Source organism: Camelus ferus, chromosome 13 (assembly GCF_009834535.1).
Source record: "Camelus ferus isolate YT-003-E chromosome 13, BCGSAC_Cfer_1.0, whole genome shotgun sequence".
Taxonomy (NCBI): Eukaryota; Metazoa; Chordata; class Mammalia; order Artiodactyla; family Camelidae; genus Camelus; species Camelus ferus.
In genome coordinates this window covers 36,686,807-36,703,023 of record NC_045708.1, presented here as the reverse complement: position 1 = coordinate 36,703,023, position 16,217 = coordinate 36,686,807, and the positions used below count along the sequence as shown (strand labels likewise).

General features: G+C 34.1%; 1 long non-coding RNA gene across 1 annotated transcript; it reads right to left on the bottom strand.

The window, feature by feature from the left end:
• Positions 1-5,775: 5,775 nt before the first annotated feature.
• LOC116667997 lies at positions 5,776-15,891 on the bottom strand. Its single transcript, XR_004325015.1, has 3 exons — positions 15,640-15,891; positions 13,656-13,725; positions 5,776-7,305 (listed from the first exon to the last, which is right to left on the bottom strand). It is a non-coding gene; the product is annotated as an uncharacterized LOC116667997 (long non-coding RNA).
• Positions 15,892-16,217: the final 326 nt, after the last annotated feature.

Genomic DNA, 16,217 nt, shown 5'->3' with positions numbered 1-16,217 from the left:
TCCGCCCCTGACCGGAAGCTGAAGCCGGAAGTTAGAGCCTCGTGGGCGGAAAGCGGGGTCCAGCGGGCGGCGCCAAGCCGGGCCCTGAGGGCGGGAAACCTCGGACTGGGAGGTTGGAAGCTGGAACCTCCTTCAGAATGGTTGGCTTAAGGTGGCACCAGCCCCTGGTCTGATGTTATGTGAGGGAAGTGTGCTTCCAGATGGCTCCTTCGAGTTCATTTCCCCTCCGCAGTCCCCGTTCTGGCCTTTGATTCTTTTGAGGTAACTCACTGCTGCAACCTTCCGAACCCCAATGGTGCATCAAGCCCTTCGGAGTCCCTGTCCTGGGAGCTTCGTCCCCCCACCTCCTCCACTCCATCCCACGCCACTCCACTCCTATTATCTCCCCTCATTCATCTCCCAACCCTCTATCCCCGCCACCCCCAACCCCCGCGTGGCGGCGAGAATGAAGAGCCCTAAACTGGGTCTCCCCAGAGAATGCAGTATATTTTAGTAACTTTAGTGTTAGTGTTTAATTCAACAGCATGTAGTAGATTTATTTGGCATTCTGTTTCTGAAAGAAATTGAAGGTCGTAAGTTTGATTTGGGTTTTACCAACTTTGGCTTATTAATTTTAGTAATTTTTTTCAACCAACATGTGGCGCTGAGCATCTGTGTATCAAATCCTGTGGAAATGAAGCATATTTTTTGCTGCCCAGGAGCATCCAAGATAGGTAAAAATATTGGATTCAGCATATTGATACTTAAGATATTTTAAGTTCAATGAGAATTTATTAAACATCTATTACGTAGTAAGCTCTGTGCTAGGTATTGGTCCTAGGAGATTGAATCAATCTTTGTCTTAAGAGATCTAAGCTTACAGTTTCGGTGGAGGATAAGGACAGAGCACAAAACAATTATCTTTAGAGATATAAGATGAATACTGCTAAGTGCTGTTAACACAGATTCAGAACAAATGGGAGTACAGGAGACTGAGAACTGAGTTACATGTCTAGAGGGAACTGGTAAAGCTTTGTAGAGGAGGTAACTTGTGAAGTATGCCCTGGAAGAGGAGGGGTTATGTTTACAAGTGGAGATCTGGCTTAAGGTTTGTACTTTCTGATAGATCTCACTCGATGGCTTTGCTCCAATTTCTCTTGCTTTCCAGTCCATTTTGCCTTCTACTCACCCACCCAGCTCTTGTTCTGTTTTCTTGGAAGTAGCCAGGCCAGGTTATGTAATTTACAAATGCTAAATTACCTCATTAAAATAATTATTTCTGCATAGATAGCACTTGAAAAGAAAGATTTTTCTTCTTTTAAGAATTTGTTTTAGCCAAGTCAACAAAGCACAGTTCCTGTGGCCCATCTCCTAGAACACAAAAATAGCCTTACTATGTAGAAACAGATGTTTAAAATGGTATTCATTAAAATGAGATTCCACCTGTAATAGAAAACAGAAAGTGGATGCAGAAGAAATGTAAGCTGGCAGTGCTTGCTATTGCCTTCCATTCCCTTAGGAACTTATATTTGTGGGTAAAATCTTGCCAATTGGAATATGCTTCTGGCTTTAGTCTCTAGCGATATGGGTTACTAGTAATATTGAAAAACAATCACACTAGCTCATTATGAGGGTAGCAGTTATGAGAAAAAAAAAAACACTAAAAAACTACCTCTAAGGTTAGTGCCTTCTTTCCAATGAACAAAGTTATCTTGGGCAGAAAATTAATGATTGTCCTATACTAGTAACAGAAATGAACATTTACTAGTTACCTTCAGTGTCATGTGCTTTACTCTACATTTTTATAAAACCCTCTGAAGGAGATATTTTCCTTACTTTGATAGATGAGGAAATTGAGAGTGAGCAATATATTACATAACTTGCCCAAAGTCACAGCTGCTTTGGAATCCAAGACTCCCAGATTCCTAAGCCAACTTACTTTCCTCACTATTTCACATTGTCTTTAGAGCAATAGAGGCACGTAGAAGTTAAAAACCCTACCCTATCAAGTGGAGTAACTGCAATGTAAATCCAGGTCTGTCTGGTTTTAAAGTCTATGCCTGTGTACTTCTATACATTTTGGGCTTTTGTTTCCAAGTTTATTTAGCCCCATTTATGACATGGAGGAAAAATAGATACATAGTGAAATAGGCAGTGTTCTAAGTTATAATTAGAAAGCCCAGGCTGGCACTTAGTAACTGTAAACAGTTAGAAAAACATTACATAGACTGGTGAAAATACGTGAATCATTTTGAATATATGTAAAATGCAGATAAATTTCTTTGTTACTTCTTTTTTTTTTAATGGGGGGAGGTAATTTTGGTTTATTTATTTATTTATTAAACAAAGGTACTAGGAATTAAACCCAAGACTTTGTGCATGCTCGGCATGCATCCTAACACTGTTTGATACTACTTTTATTCATATTCTTTCATTCATTAATCCAATAAATTTTATTGATCTCTTACTTTGTATGAGACATAGAATCAGTCAGACCAAAGTCCCTGTCTATTCATGGAGTTACATTCTGGTTGGAGATGCAGACAATAATCAAGATAAAGATAAATCAGTAAAATATGTTGCATGTTAGATGTTAAGTGTTAAATGGAATAGTGAAGGAGTGAATGGGGATAGGATGTATGTAGTAGGGACTGCTATATTTTTAGGTAGGGTGACCAAGGAGAACCTCACTGAAGGTTACAGGAGAAAGAGCCAAGCCAGTATCTGTGGGAAGTGCATTCCAAGAGATGGAGTATCAAGTGCAGAGAGCCTAAGGCCAGTGTTGCAGTAATAGAATATGAGAGAGGTAGGTAGTAAGATGAGGTTGGAGTGATAGAGGGATTCAGATCATGAACGGCCCTGTGGGTCATAATAAGGACTTTGACTTTTATTCTGAATGAGATGGAAACTGTTGAAGGATATGGAACTGATGAGTAGCCTGATTTGCCTCATGTTTTGCTGTAGTTGTAAAATACACATACTGTAAAATTTACCATCTTACCCATTTTCAAATGTACAGTTCAGTACTATTAAATACATTCACATTGTTCTGTAGCTATCACCATCATGCATCCCCATGGCTCTTTTTATCTTGTGAAATGGAAACTCTATACCTATTAAACAATAACTTCCCATTCTCCTCTCCCCTTATGTCCTGCCAACAGTTATTACACTTTATTTCTTTATGATTTTGATAAGTACCTCATATAAATAGAATCATATAGTAGTTCCCTTTTTGTGACTGGCTTATTTCACCTGACATAATGCCTCCAAGGTTTATCCATGTTGCAGCATATTACAGAATTTCCTTCCTTTTTAAGACTGTCTAATATTCCATTCATTCCATTATATGTATATACCACATTCTCTTTATCTATTCATATCTTCATAAACATGTAGGTTGTTCCTGTATCTTGGCTATTGAGAATAATGATGCATGAACATTGATATACAAATATCTCTTTGAGACCCTTCTTTCAGTTCTTTTGGGTGTACACAGAAGTGGAATTGCTAAATCATATGGTAATTCTATTTTTAATTTTTTGGTGACCATACTGTTTCCCACAGTGGCTGTGCCATTTTCTATTCCCACCAACAGTGCACAAGGGTACCAATTTCTCCACATCCATACCAACACCTGTTTTCTGGTTGAGTTTTTTTTTTTTTTAATTAGCCATCCTATTGGTCTGAGAAAGTGTCTCTTATAATTTTGATTTGCATTTCCCTAATGATCAGTGATGTTGAGATCTTATATATTTATTTGTCATTTGTTTATCTTCTTTGGAGAAATGTCTTTTGATGATTTTTGCCCAGTTTTGAGCTGGATCTCTTGGTTTTTTGTTGTTGAATTTAAGGAGTTCTCTATTCTGGGTATAAATCCTTTATCAGATATATGATTTGCAAATATTTTCTCCCATTTTGTGGGTTGCTTTTTTACTCTGTGGATAGTGTCCTTTGATGTACAAAAAAGGGTTTGACGTCCAAAAGGACTGGTATTAATTCTTCTTTAAATGTTTGGTGGAATTCATCAGTAGAGCCAGCAGGTCCCGGGCTTTTCTTTATTGGGAGATTTTTTTTTTTATTACAGATACAATATCCTTCCTAGTTACAAGTCTATTCAGATTTTCTATTACTTTATGATTTAGTCTTTGTAGGTTTTGTGTTTCTAGGAATTTGTCCATTTCATCTAGGTTATCCAAGTTTGGGGCATACAATTTTTTATAGTACTCTTTTATAATCTTTTTATTTCTATAGAATCAGTAATAATGCCCCCACTTTCATTTCGGATTTTTAGTAATTTGAGTCTTCTCTTTTTTTTCTTAGTCCATCTACCTAAAGATTTGTCAGTTTTGTTGATCTTTTTGAAGAATCAGTCTTGGTTTTATTGATTTCTCTATTGTTTTTATAGTCTCTATTTTGTTTATCTCTACTCTCATCTTTATTATTTCCTTCATTCAGCTAGCTTTGGGTTTGGTTTGTTCTTTTTCTAATTTCTTAAGTTTTAAAGTTAGGTTGTTGATTTCAGATCTATCTTGCTTTACAATGTAAGTATTTACAGCTATAAATTTCCTGCTGAGTACTGCTTTCTCTGCATCCGATAAGTTTCAGTATGTTGTGATTTTGTTTTCATTTGTCTCTAAGTATTTTCTAATTACTTTGTGATCTCTTTGATCCATTGATTGTAGAAAAGTGTGTTGTTTGATTTACACAATTTTGTGAATTTTTCAGTTTTTTTATGTTCCTGATTTTAACTTCATGCTATTGGGCAGAGAAAATACTTTGTATGATGGCTATCTTTTAAAATCTGTTGAGATTTTGTGGACTTAACATATAGTCAATGCTGGAAGGTGTTTTATGTGCACTTGAGAAGAATTGGTATGCTAATTGATGTATAGAATGTTCTGTATATGTTAGATCTAGTTGATTTATTGTGTTGGTTATGTCCTCTATTTCCTTATTTAACTTCTGTCTAGTTGTTATACCCATTATTGTGAGAGAGGTATTAAAGTCTCCAACTATCATTATACACATGTGTATTTCTCCCTTGAATTCTGTCAGTTTTTGCCTTGTATATTTTGATGGTCTGTCATTAGTTGTATAAATGTTTGTACTTGTTATATTTTCTTGCTGTATTGACTTTTTATTCATATGTAATGTCCTTCTTTGTCTCATAAACCTTTTTTTGATTTAAAGTCTATTTTGTCTGTTATTAGTATAGCCACTCCTGCTCTCTTTTAGTTAATATTTGCATGGCATATCTTTTTCCATACTTTCACTTTCAACCTGATTGTGTCTTTGAATCTCAAGTGAGTCTCTTGTAAACAGTGTATAGTTGGATCTTGTATTTTTTTAATTTTTCCTTAAGATTGTCTTTATCATTCTTGGTCCTTTATATTTCTTTTAGTTGGGTCTTGTATTTTTAGTCCATTCTACCGATCCCTATCTTTTGACTGGAGAATTTAATCCATTACATTTAAAGTAATTGCTAGTAAGGAGGGATTTACTTCTGTCACTGTGTTATTTGCTTTCTATATGCCCTATGGTTTTTATGTCCATTGTTTTCTGCATTCCTACCTTCTTTAGTGTTTAGTTGTTTTTTGTAATGAAAAATTAAAATTCCTTCTTAATTTCCTTTTGTGTATATTCTGTAACTATTTTATTTGTTGATACCATGGAGATCACACTTAACATCTTAATATTATAACATTCTAATTTGAATTTGTAGCAGCTTAACTTTAGTAACATACAAAAACTCTGCTCCTTTACATCTCATCTCCATTTCTTTTGGTTGTTAATGTCACAAAATTCCATCTTTATATATTGTGTGCCCCAAAACATAAACTAATAATTATTTTAAATGCATTAGTCTCCTAAATTATGTAGAAAGCAAGATATAGAGATACAAACCAAAGTTATAGTAATACTAGCTTTTACACTAATAATTGGAATTTTTATCTTTAAATGTATTCATCTCTTAAATTATGTAGAAAACAAAAAGTACAGTTACAAACCATTGTTACAGTAATACTAGCTTTTATAATTGCCTATGTATTTATCTTTATTGAGATCTTTATTTCTCCTTACAGCTTCGAGTTATTGTCTGCTGTCCTTTCATTTCACCTTGCAAGATTCCCTGAGAATTTCTTGCTGAGCAAGACTAGTGGTCATGAACTCTCTCAGCTTTTGTTTATCTGGGAATGTCTTGATTTCTGCCTCACTTTTAGAGGACAGTTTTGTCAGATATAGGATTCTTGGTTGACTTTTTTTTTCTTTTAGTACTTTGAATGTATTGGCTTACTGTCTTCTGGCCTTCAAAGTTTCTGATGAGAAATCTGCTTATTATCTTATTGAGGATCTGTTGTATGTGATGATTTGCTTATCATTTGCTGCTTTCAAGATTCACTCTGTCTTTTGAAAGTTTGATTGTAACATGTCTTGGTGTAAGTCTCTTTGAGTTCATTTTACTTGGGATTCTCTGAGCTTCTTGTTTGTATTCATGTTTCTGTCTTCAGATTTGAGAATTCTCAGCCATTATTTCTTCAGATAGTCTCTCTGACTTTTTCTCTCTGTCTTCTCCTTCTGAGACTTCCATGATGGATATGTTGGTTTGCTTGTTGGTGTCCCACAGGTCCCTTAGGCTCTGTTCACTGTTCTTCAGTCTTTTTATTTTTGTTTCTCAACCTCAATCATTTCTATTGTCCTGTCTTCAAGTTTACTGATTTTTCCATCTGCTTGCTCAATCACGTCTGCCTCTGAATCTGTCTAGTGAATTTTAAATTTCAGTAATTGTGCTTTTCAGCTCAAGAATTTCTTTTTAGCTTCTTTTTAGGTTTTCTATCTCTTTATTGATATTTCCATTTTTATCATACATCACTTTTTGACTCTACATCATTTAGTTCTTTGGGTATCCTTAAGATAGGTGTTTAAAAATATTTGTCTAATATATCTGCCATTAAGTCTTTTTCAGGGACAGATTCTGTTGGCTTATATTTTTGTTTTTAATGGTCCATAGGTTCCTGTTTCTTTGTATGTCTTGTGACTTTTTTTTCTGCTGAACATTGAACATTTGAATCTAATAATATGGCAACTCTGGAAACTATAAATTCTCTCCTTTCACAAGGATTGCTGTTTTTTTTGTTATTGTTTTATGTTTATTTGTTTTTCTTATTGTTGTAGGCTGTTTCAGTGCCAAGGATCAGCCTGACATGTAAACTTAATGTATTCTTAGGTCTTTTCTGAGCCTTTCCCTGGGCATCGGCAGTTATTTTGTAATTTTCCCCATACATGCAGTTGTTTTTGAATGTTTTAGTCTTTAATGTCTGGCTCCTGAAAAGAGAAAAGCAAAAAATGAAGGACAGCAGTCGGCAATCAGAACACAGATCCCTAATATTTGGAGGACAGGGTTCTTTTTACCCAGTCTAGTTCCCACAAGCTGTGTGCAAGCTGCTCCAGGAACACATGCACAGCTGCCTGCCACGTGTCTTGGGGTGAGGGAAAGGTAGCTGCTACTGTACTAAGAGCTGATAGTGACTGAAATTAATCACAATTTACTGTCCAAGCCTTACCCTGGAAGTTGCAAGCCTGTAAGACTCCCAGAGTTTCAAAATAGTTACATCAGACCGATTCTAACAGTGCAGCTGTTGTTTAGATGGGGATACAGATTCCTTGTGCTTCCTACTCTTCCATCTTCCCAGAATCCTCCTTCCATTATGTTTTGTGTGTGTGTGTCTGTTTATAGTTTCCATTATGTTTTAACAGGATCATTTTGGCAGCTGTGCTGAGAATAGACTGAAGGAGAACAAAGAGGAAGCAAAGAGGAAGCATGGACACCAATTACGAAGTTATTTCAGTAAGTAATCCAGGTGAGAGATAACCAACAGGAGACTGAAGAGAGGGATAAGACTAAGGTCAGGATAATTATTCCCCTACAAGGGGATTACTTCCTGCAAGGTCATCTGGCTGTGTCTTTTAACTAATGGCCATTGTCCTTTGCAAGATAGGTAATTCTACACAATTTTTTCCTTTCCCTTTTCTCTTTGGGATGATCATAGCTTATATTCAAATATTTTACATTACTACATTTAAAAATCTGTAATGGGGGAGAGGGTACAGCTCAGTGGCAGAGCACATGCTTTGCATGCACAAGGTCCTGGTTTCAGTCCCCAGGACCTCCATTAATGAATAAACAAACAAACAAACAAACAAACAAACCTAGTTACCTCATCCCCCCCCAAAAAAGTAAAAAAAACCCTATTAAAAATCTGTATGATCTATCAGTTATTGACTGAAGTATGTTAAAATCTCCCATTACTATCATACCCTGTGTCTTTAAGAACCAGGATTCTTAGTATGGAAGAGAGGAAGTAGAGAGTAAAATAGAAAATAGAATAGCTTATATAAAAACACTGTAGTGTTAAATTTGAATTGGAAGTATTAGTATGAACTTGTGAAGTATCATATAGGTGTGTGCATATATGTATACCTATATACATATACATATGTATATCTTTGCTCTATCATTAAAAAGGAGTAGAAAATGACCAACCCAGTAATAATGAGCAACCCTAGCACCTACATTCTCAGATTATAGTCTAGGATTAATATTTGAAACTCAAAGAAACTGGAGCATTTTTAGAGAGATGGTTTAGTCCAGAAGTGTGCGAGATGAAACAATTTGTCATACTAGGTAGCAAGGACTAGGACTACTAAGAGTAAATGAAAAAGACACAGGCCTAAACTTGAAGTAGCTCCCACTAGCCAGATATGAGAAAAATTCATCTTCAGTAAGATCATGATCATAATAGATTGAAACTTGTAGAATCCATGGATTCATAGTGATAAAAAAAATTGGTCATATTCAGAAAATGATAGGAAAATCTTTGTTACTTGGAAAGTGGCAAAGGGAAAGTTGAGAATTTAGCCTGTCTTTCCTATGTGAACTATATCATTTGGTAACCAAATAATAGATGAAAAGAAGCATCCCTGTAATGAAATATTTCAACTAATAAAAAAGGAATCTTAGAATATCAGCATTTTCAAAGTCTAATGAATTAATGGGCTGAAAGCATTCAGCAGCAATAGTTGTTAAATCACAGTTAGACATGATGTGCTTCTTAATGAAAGACCACAACACTACCTGTGGTCTTACCAACATGAATAAACCTGAGTCATTTCAAGCCTCAGGATCCAGCTGCCAACTTGCAGGAAATACAGGAATCAGAGGAACACACTGAATTGCGTGTTCTTCTGACCCAGTTTCAAGTGTGTTCACCTTATAATAATTCAGTAAGCTATATATTCATGTATTATTCTTGATCTGTGTTTTATTTTACAATAAAAAAGAATAAACAAAATCTCCCTCTATGATTCATAGAATTGCTTGTTTTTCCTTGTAGTTCTCTCAATTTTTATAATATATATAAAAGTACATAAATACAGTTATATATAAATATACATATGTGTATATATGTTTACACACACACATATATACACATAGAGAGGGAAAAATTGAGAAGGAGGAGAGGGCAATTTATTAGGAACATACAAGTTTGAAATTATTAAATCTGGTAAATTGTGTTGTGATTCTCTATATTGTTAATATTTTTTCTACTTGAAGGATAATTTTATATTAGTATAATGACACCAGCTTTCTTGTGGTTAATATTTTCCTGGCATGTCTTTGTCTATCCATTTAGTTTTTAACCTTACTATATTATTTGGTTCTGAACGTGCCTCTAGTAAACCAAATATTGCTACATTTTGTTTTCCATCTAGTCTGTCAATCTGTATCTTTCAGTTGAAATTTTATACACCTTTATATATTGCAATTATTGATATACTTGGATTTATCTTATTTTGTGTTGTCTATTACCTTATTCCTTTTTTAAAAATTGAAGTATAATCGATTTACAATGTTGTATTAGTTTTTGGTGAGATATATATGTATATATATATCCCTTTTCATATTCTTTTTAATTACAGGCTATAACAAAATATTGAATATAGTTCCCTGTGCTATACAGTAGGTCCTTGTTGTTTATTCATTTTATATATATAGTAGTTAGTATATGCAAATCCCAAACTCCCAGTTTATCCCTCCCTACTCCCTTTCCCCCCTGGTAACCATAAGTTTGTTTTCTATGTCTGTAAGTCTGTCTCTGTTTTGTAAGTAAGTTCATTTGTGTCCTTTTTTTTAGATTCCACATATAAAATTTTAATTTTTTAATTATTTATTTATGGGGATAATTAGGTTTATTTATTTTTAGAGATACTGGGAATTGAACCCAGGACCTTGTGAATGCTAAGCATGCACTTTACCATTTAACTATATCCTCCCCCTAGATTCCACATATAAGTGATGTCATGTGGTATTTTTCTTTTTCTTTCTGGCTTACTTTGCTTAGAATGACATTCTTGAAGTCCATCCATGTTGCTGCAAATGGTATTATTTTATTATTTTTATGGCTAAGTAGTACTCCATTGTATAAATATACCACAACTTCTTTATCCAGTCATCTGTTGATGGGCATACAGACTCCTACCATGCCTGTCACTTAGAATGTTATTCTAAGTGAAGTAAACCAAAAAGAGAAAGAAAAATACCACATGATATCACTTACATGTGGAATCTAAAAAAAAAAAAATAAAGAAGAAGAACTTATTTACAAAACAGAAACTGACTCAAAGACACAGAAAACAAACTTCTGGTTACCGGGGGTGGAGAAGGGGGTAGGAAGGGATAAACTGGGAGTTCAAGATTTGCAGATACTAGCTAATATATGTATAATAGATAAACAACAAGTTTATCCTGTATAGCACAAGGAACCATATTCAATATCTTGTAGTAACCTATGGTGAAGAAGAATATAAGAAAGAATATATGTATGTTCCTCTGTGACAGAAGTATTGTGCTGTACATCAGAAATTGACACAACATTGTAAACTGACTGTACATCAATAAAAATATATGAAAAATAATACAGCTTACAAACACATTAACCTTCATAGAGTTAAAAGAAACTATGAGATAATTTGATTTAAAAATTTTTCATTCTTGTATCATAAGCATTACTTTTCCAAATATATTTTAATGGAGGCTTAACCCTACATCCAGTTTCTGAATTAAGTTTGGCCAAACTTCTCTCTTTCCCCCTTAAATGGGGAACTGGAGATTATCTTGTTGGAAAACTGCTGAGCCACTCAAGCAGTTGAGATCTTGATTGGCTCCTGGAGTGGTGTAGCTAAGGAGTGGAGGAAGGAATAGGAAAAAGATGGCAGATCTTAAAAGGAACATCAGGGATAGCCTGTAACCATACTATTTGGCATGACATGCAATTTTCATGTATGTTGAATGACCATCTCTGTAGATAGCTGGACCTTCAACCACCTTTCTTGAACTAACTTCCTACAAACTGCCCATTGAACAGGAGTACTATTGCTTGTAATGGGACCTTGGGGTGTAAAAAGAAATAGACATTATATATGTGAACTGAGGACACTGTGCTACTTCTGAGGAAGATGCTAAGAGATGAGATGGTGGCCATAGCTACTACTCAGAAGAGAAGAAAGTTGTGCATCTTTAGAGGCTGTGACACCAATAACAGGAAGCACTGGGGTGTTAATTTGATTTTGACAAAGAAATTCTAAACTAAAATACCTATATAAATGTAATCACATTTTGGCTCTTCTTTTTCTTCTTCATACACTATTTTTCTATTGTTGCTGCTGTTGTTTTTGTTGTTAGAGGTTTTGGTAATTATACTAAGCCAATGGCTGTCAACAGAGTTTTAGTATTTGTCACTCATAGAAATGAGGTTATCATATTTGCCACATGATATGTCATGGGAAGTATCTGACAAGGTGAGGAGCCTATAAAGTTAGTCTTTTTTTAAATTTAAATTTAAATTATTTATTTTTTTTAAAATATTTTTTATTGAGTTACAGTCATTTTACAATGTTGTGTCAAATTCCAGTGTAGAGCACAATTTTTCAGTTATACATGAAAATACATATATTCATTATCACATTTTTTTTCTGCTGTGAGCTACCACAAGATCTTGTATATATTTCTCTGTGCTATATATACTGTATAATCTTATTTATCTATTCTACATATGCCTGTCAGTATCTACAAATTTTGAACTCCCAGTCTATCCCTTGGCAACCACAAGTTTGTATTCTATGTCTATGAGTCTGTTTCTGTTTTGTATTTATGTTCTTTTTTTTTTTTAGTTCCACATATGAGCAATCTCCTATGGTATTTTTCTTTCTCTTTCTGGCTTACTTCACTTAGAATGACATTCTCCAGGAACATCCATGTTGCTGCAAATGGTGTTATGTTGTCGGTTTTTATGACTGAGTAGTATTCCATTGTATAAATATACCACAAAACTTCTTTATCCAGTCATCTGTTGATGGACATTTAGGCTGTTTCCATGTCTTGGCTATTGTAAGTAGTGCTGCTATGAACATTGGGGTGCAGGTGCCTTTTTCAAGTAGGGTTCCTTCTGGATATATGCCCAGGAGCAGGATTCCTGGGTCATATGGTAAGTCTATTCCTAGTCTTTTGAGGAATCTCCATACTGATTTCCACAGTGGCTGCACCAAACTGCATTCCCACCAGCAGTGTAGGAGGGTTCCCTTTTCTCCACAGCCTCTCCAGCATTTGTCATTTGTGGACTTTTGAATGATGGCCATTCTGACTAGTGTGAGGTGATACCTCATTGTAGTTTTGATTTGCATTTCTCTGATAACTAGTGATATTGAGCATTTTTCATGTGCCTATTGATCATTTGTATTTCTTGCTCAGAGAATTGCTTGTTTAGGTCTTCTGCCCATTTTTGGATTGGGTTTTTTTTTTCTTATTAAGTCATATGAACTGCTTATATTCTGGAGATCAAGCCTTTGTCAGTTTCATCATTTGCAAAAATTTTCTCCCATTCTGTAGGTTGTCGTTTTGTTTTACTTATGGTTTCCTTTGCTATGCAGAAGCTTGTAAGTTTAATTAGGTCCCATCTGTTTATTCTTGCTTTTATTTGTATTGCTTGGGTAGACTGTTCTAGGAGAACATTTTTGAGATGTATGTCAGACAATGTTTTGCCTATATTTTCTCTAGGAGGTTTATTGTATCTTTCTTATGTTTAAGTCTTTGATCCATTTTGAGTTGATTTTTGTGTATGGTGTAAGGGAATGTTCTAGCTTCATTGCTTTACATGCTGCTGTCCAGTTTTCCCAACATCATTTGCTGAAGAGGCTGTCTTTATTCCATTGTATATTCTTGCCTCCTTTGTCGAAGATTAGTTGACCAAAAGTTTGTGGGTTCATTTCTGAGCTCTCTATTCTGTTCCATTGGTCCATATGTCTGTTTTTGTACCAATACCATGCTGTCTTGATGACTGTAGCTCTATAGTATTGTCTGAAATCTGGGAAAGTTATTCCTCCAGCCTCTTTCTTTTTCTTCAGTAATGCTTTGTCGGTTCTAGGTCTTTTGTGGTTCCATATAAATTTTGTTATGATTTGTTCTAGTTCTGTGAAATATGTCCTGGGTAATTTGATAGGGATTGCATTAAATCTGTAGATTGCCTTGGGCAGTATGACCATTTTAACAATATTGATTCTTCCAATCTGGGAGCATGGGATATCTTTCCATTTTTTAAAGAAAGTTAGTCTTTATTTACCTTGTTATTTGAAATTAGGAGACAGTGGTGCCACTTGTCAATGGAGCTCTTTTTGGTTTTCTCCTGTTACCTGGATAAGTGTGTCAGAAGGAAAAAAATTAACTACACATGTGTAATCAAGGGACAAATAATAAACTTTCTGGACAGTCCTATATTAGAACTATTTTGAGTATGGCAAAACCCTATCTTGATGTGAAACTAGGAGTCCAAAATTTTTAATTGCATAAAATACAAGGTCATTATATTATGAGACTTATGAGATGAAATAGAGGTAAGCTTGTGCAGCTAATAGCCCATAGATACAGGTCTGCTTACACCATTTAAATCCATCCAGATACTGACTGTGGCACTGACAGTTGTTTATTCTGGCTGAAGTATTGACATAAATGATTCTCTGTTTATTTGGAACTTCTGGATGGCTGCAGTAATTCCTGGAATCTCTCATAGTTGGCACCCAATTTGTTCACTGATCTGGGGGACAGAACCAGGAGAATATGGGGCTGTGGGGACCCATACTCTACCCTGCTGATCTCTTGGATGATATTGACTGCTATTTCCTTGTATGGCTTCTGCCTTCTGTTCATATTTCCTCCTTATTCCCCTCCACCACTACCCCTCCCATACACATACAAAGAGAAAAATTTTAGCTTATTCATGTTTGAGAACAAGGACTGGGAGAAGACTGGAACTAATTCCCAATTGTGTTGTATTCAAATTTATCTTATTGTGGGGCTCGTTATCATTGAATTTTACTGTATTTGAAACCCAATTTCTAAGAAGAGAACTGAAATTATGTAAAAACTAATTATTGTTGAATTGTTAGTTCTAAAATGGGTTTTTTTTCCTGAAAATATAACACTTTCTTTGCAGATTTGGGAATTGGTTGGTGGGGGGTTGTTATAGTAGAAAGAGTGCCAAACGACAAGTCAAAAGATCTTATGTTACTCCCAGTTAAAGACGTATTTACGGAGTATTTATGATAGGCTATACTAAATGTCCTGCTATTAGCAACTAAGGTATCTGACCTTTGATATGAAACTTCATCTTATTTAATCTCATTTTATTCATTGGCAGGATAAGCATAACTCTCTCAAATATCAAAAGAAAATTCTTTAGATGATTACTAATAGGAAAATAATGAACATAATAGAATTCTATATTTTTGTTTGAGTCTACACTTTTAATATTAGTTACTGTGTTTCCACTTAGTGTTAGTTAATGTGTTTCCAATTAGTAGTTCGAAAGAGTCATAACTCTGAGTATTAATTATTGAGTTAAATTGTTGGTTTCAGTGATTGAAAGGAAAAAAATTAACAATCCATTTTCCTTCAACTTACTAGAAAATAAATGACCTTTCTGAGATAGCTCTTTGTCCTTTGTGAGTTTTCTGGCTAATAATGTTACACATCAGGTTATGCAGTATAAACTTGAACTAAATTAAAGTAATTTTTTATTCATTCATTTAATACCTTTATTGATGAACATCTATCATCAGGAACATTTCTAGAAACTATACATACCAATTCTAATATTTATAAAATGGGTAGATATTTTACACAAGAACAAACTCCATCTACAGTCTGTCCTAGGTACTGAGGCTTTTATCTATCTCTATATCTGTATCTATTATAAAGTTCATATATATATAAGCTTTATACATAGACCTATATAATCTCTATGTAAACAAATGTATGTTATTTTAAGTTTAATATAATGTATTATATTAATATATAATAATACGTATTATATATAATAAAATGTAAGTTGCATTATGTGTAATTAATATTTATTATAAAATAAATATAAAGCATATATTTATATATTAAGTATAATATGTAAATATATATTTTTTATATTAGATAATACAAATAATTAATGCATAATATATTGTTATAATTATATATTTATACACATATAAATATATATTGGACGCTGCTTTTCAGACAGCAAGATTGCTTTAATAGTAAAAAAAAAAAATTCTGACCTTGGGCTAATTCCAGTCTTCATTCTTCTTGCCACATTGCTTCTTAGTGAAGCAATAAAATGTGAAAACAAAACAAAGCTTTACTGTCAAGTTTAATGCATTGCTTGATAAATTCTAAAATGGTAAACCACTTTAAAAAACTATTTGTCACTGTCTTAAATAATTAGTATGTTACCTTATGACCCAGCAATTCTACTCCTAAGTGTTTACTAAGAGAAATGAAAATTTCCATAAGATCAAATGTCCACAAAAAGATTTGTACAAGAATGTTAATATCAGCTTCATTCGTGATAGCCAAACAGTAGCCATCAATCCAAATATGTATCAACAAATTAATTAATTGTGGTACATTTATACTATGGAATACTACTTGATAGTAAAAAGAAATGAATTACTGATAAACACATCAACATGAATAAATCTCCTAGACATTTCAATATTGCAAGTAGGAAATACAAAGCAGTCTGATTCCATTTGTATGATGTTCAAAACTATACAAAACTAATCTATGGTGATATTTACTTTAGATACACACATATATTTAAGATAATGATAAGTTAAGAATTAAAGCAGGGAAC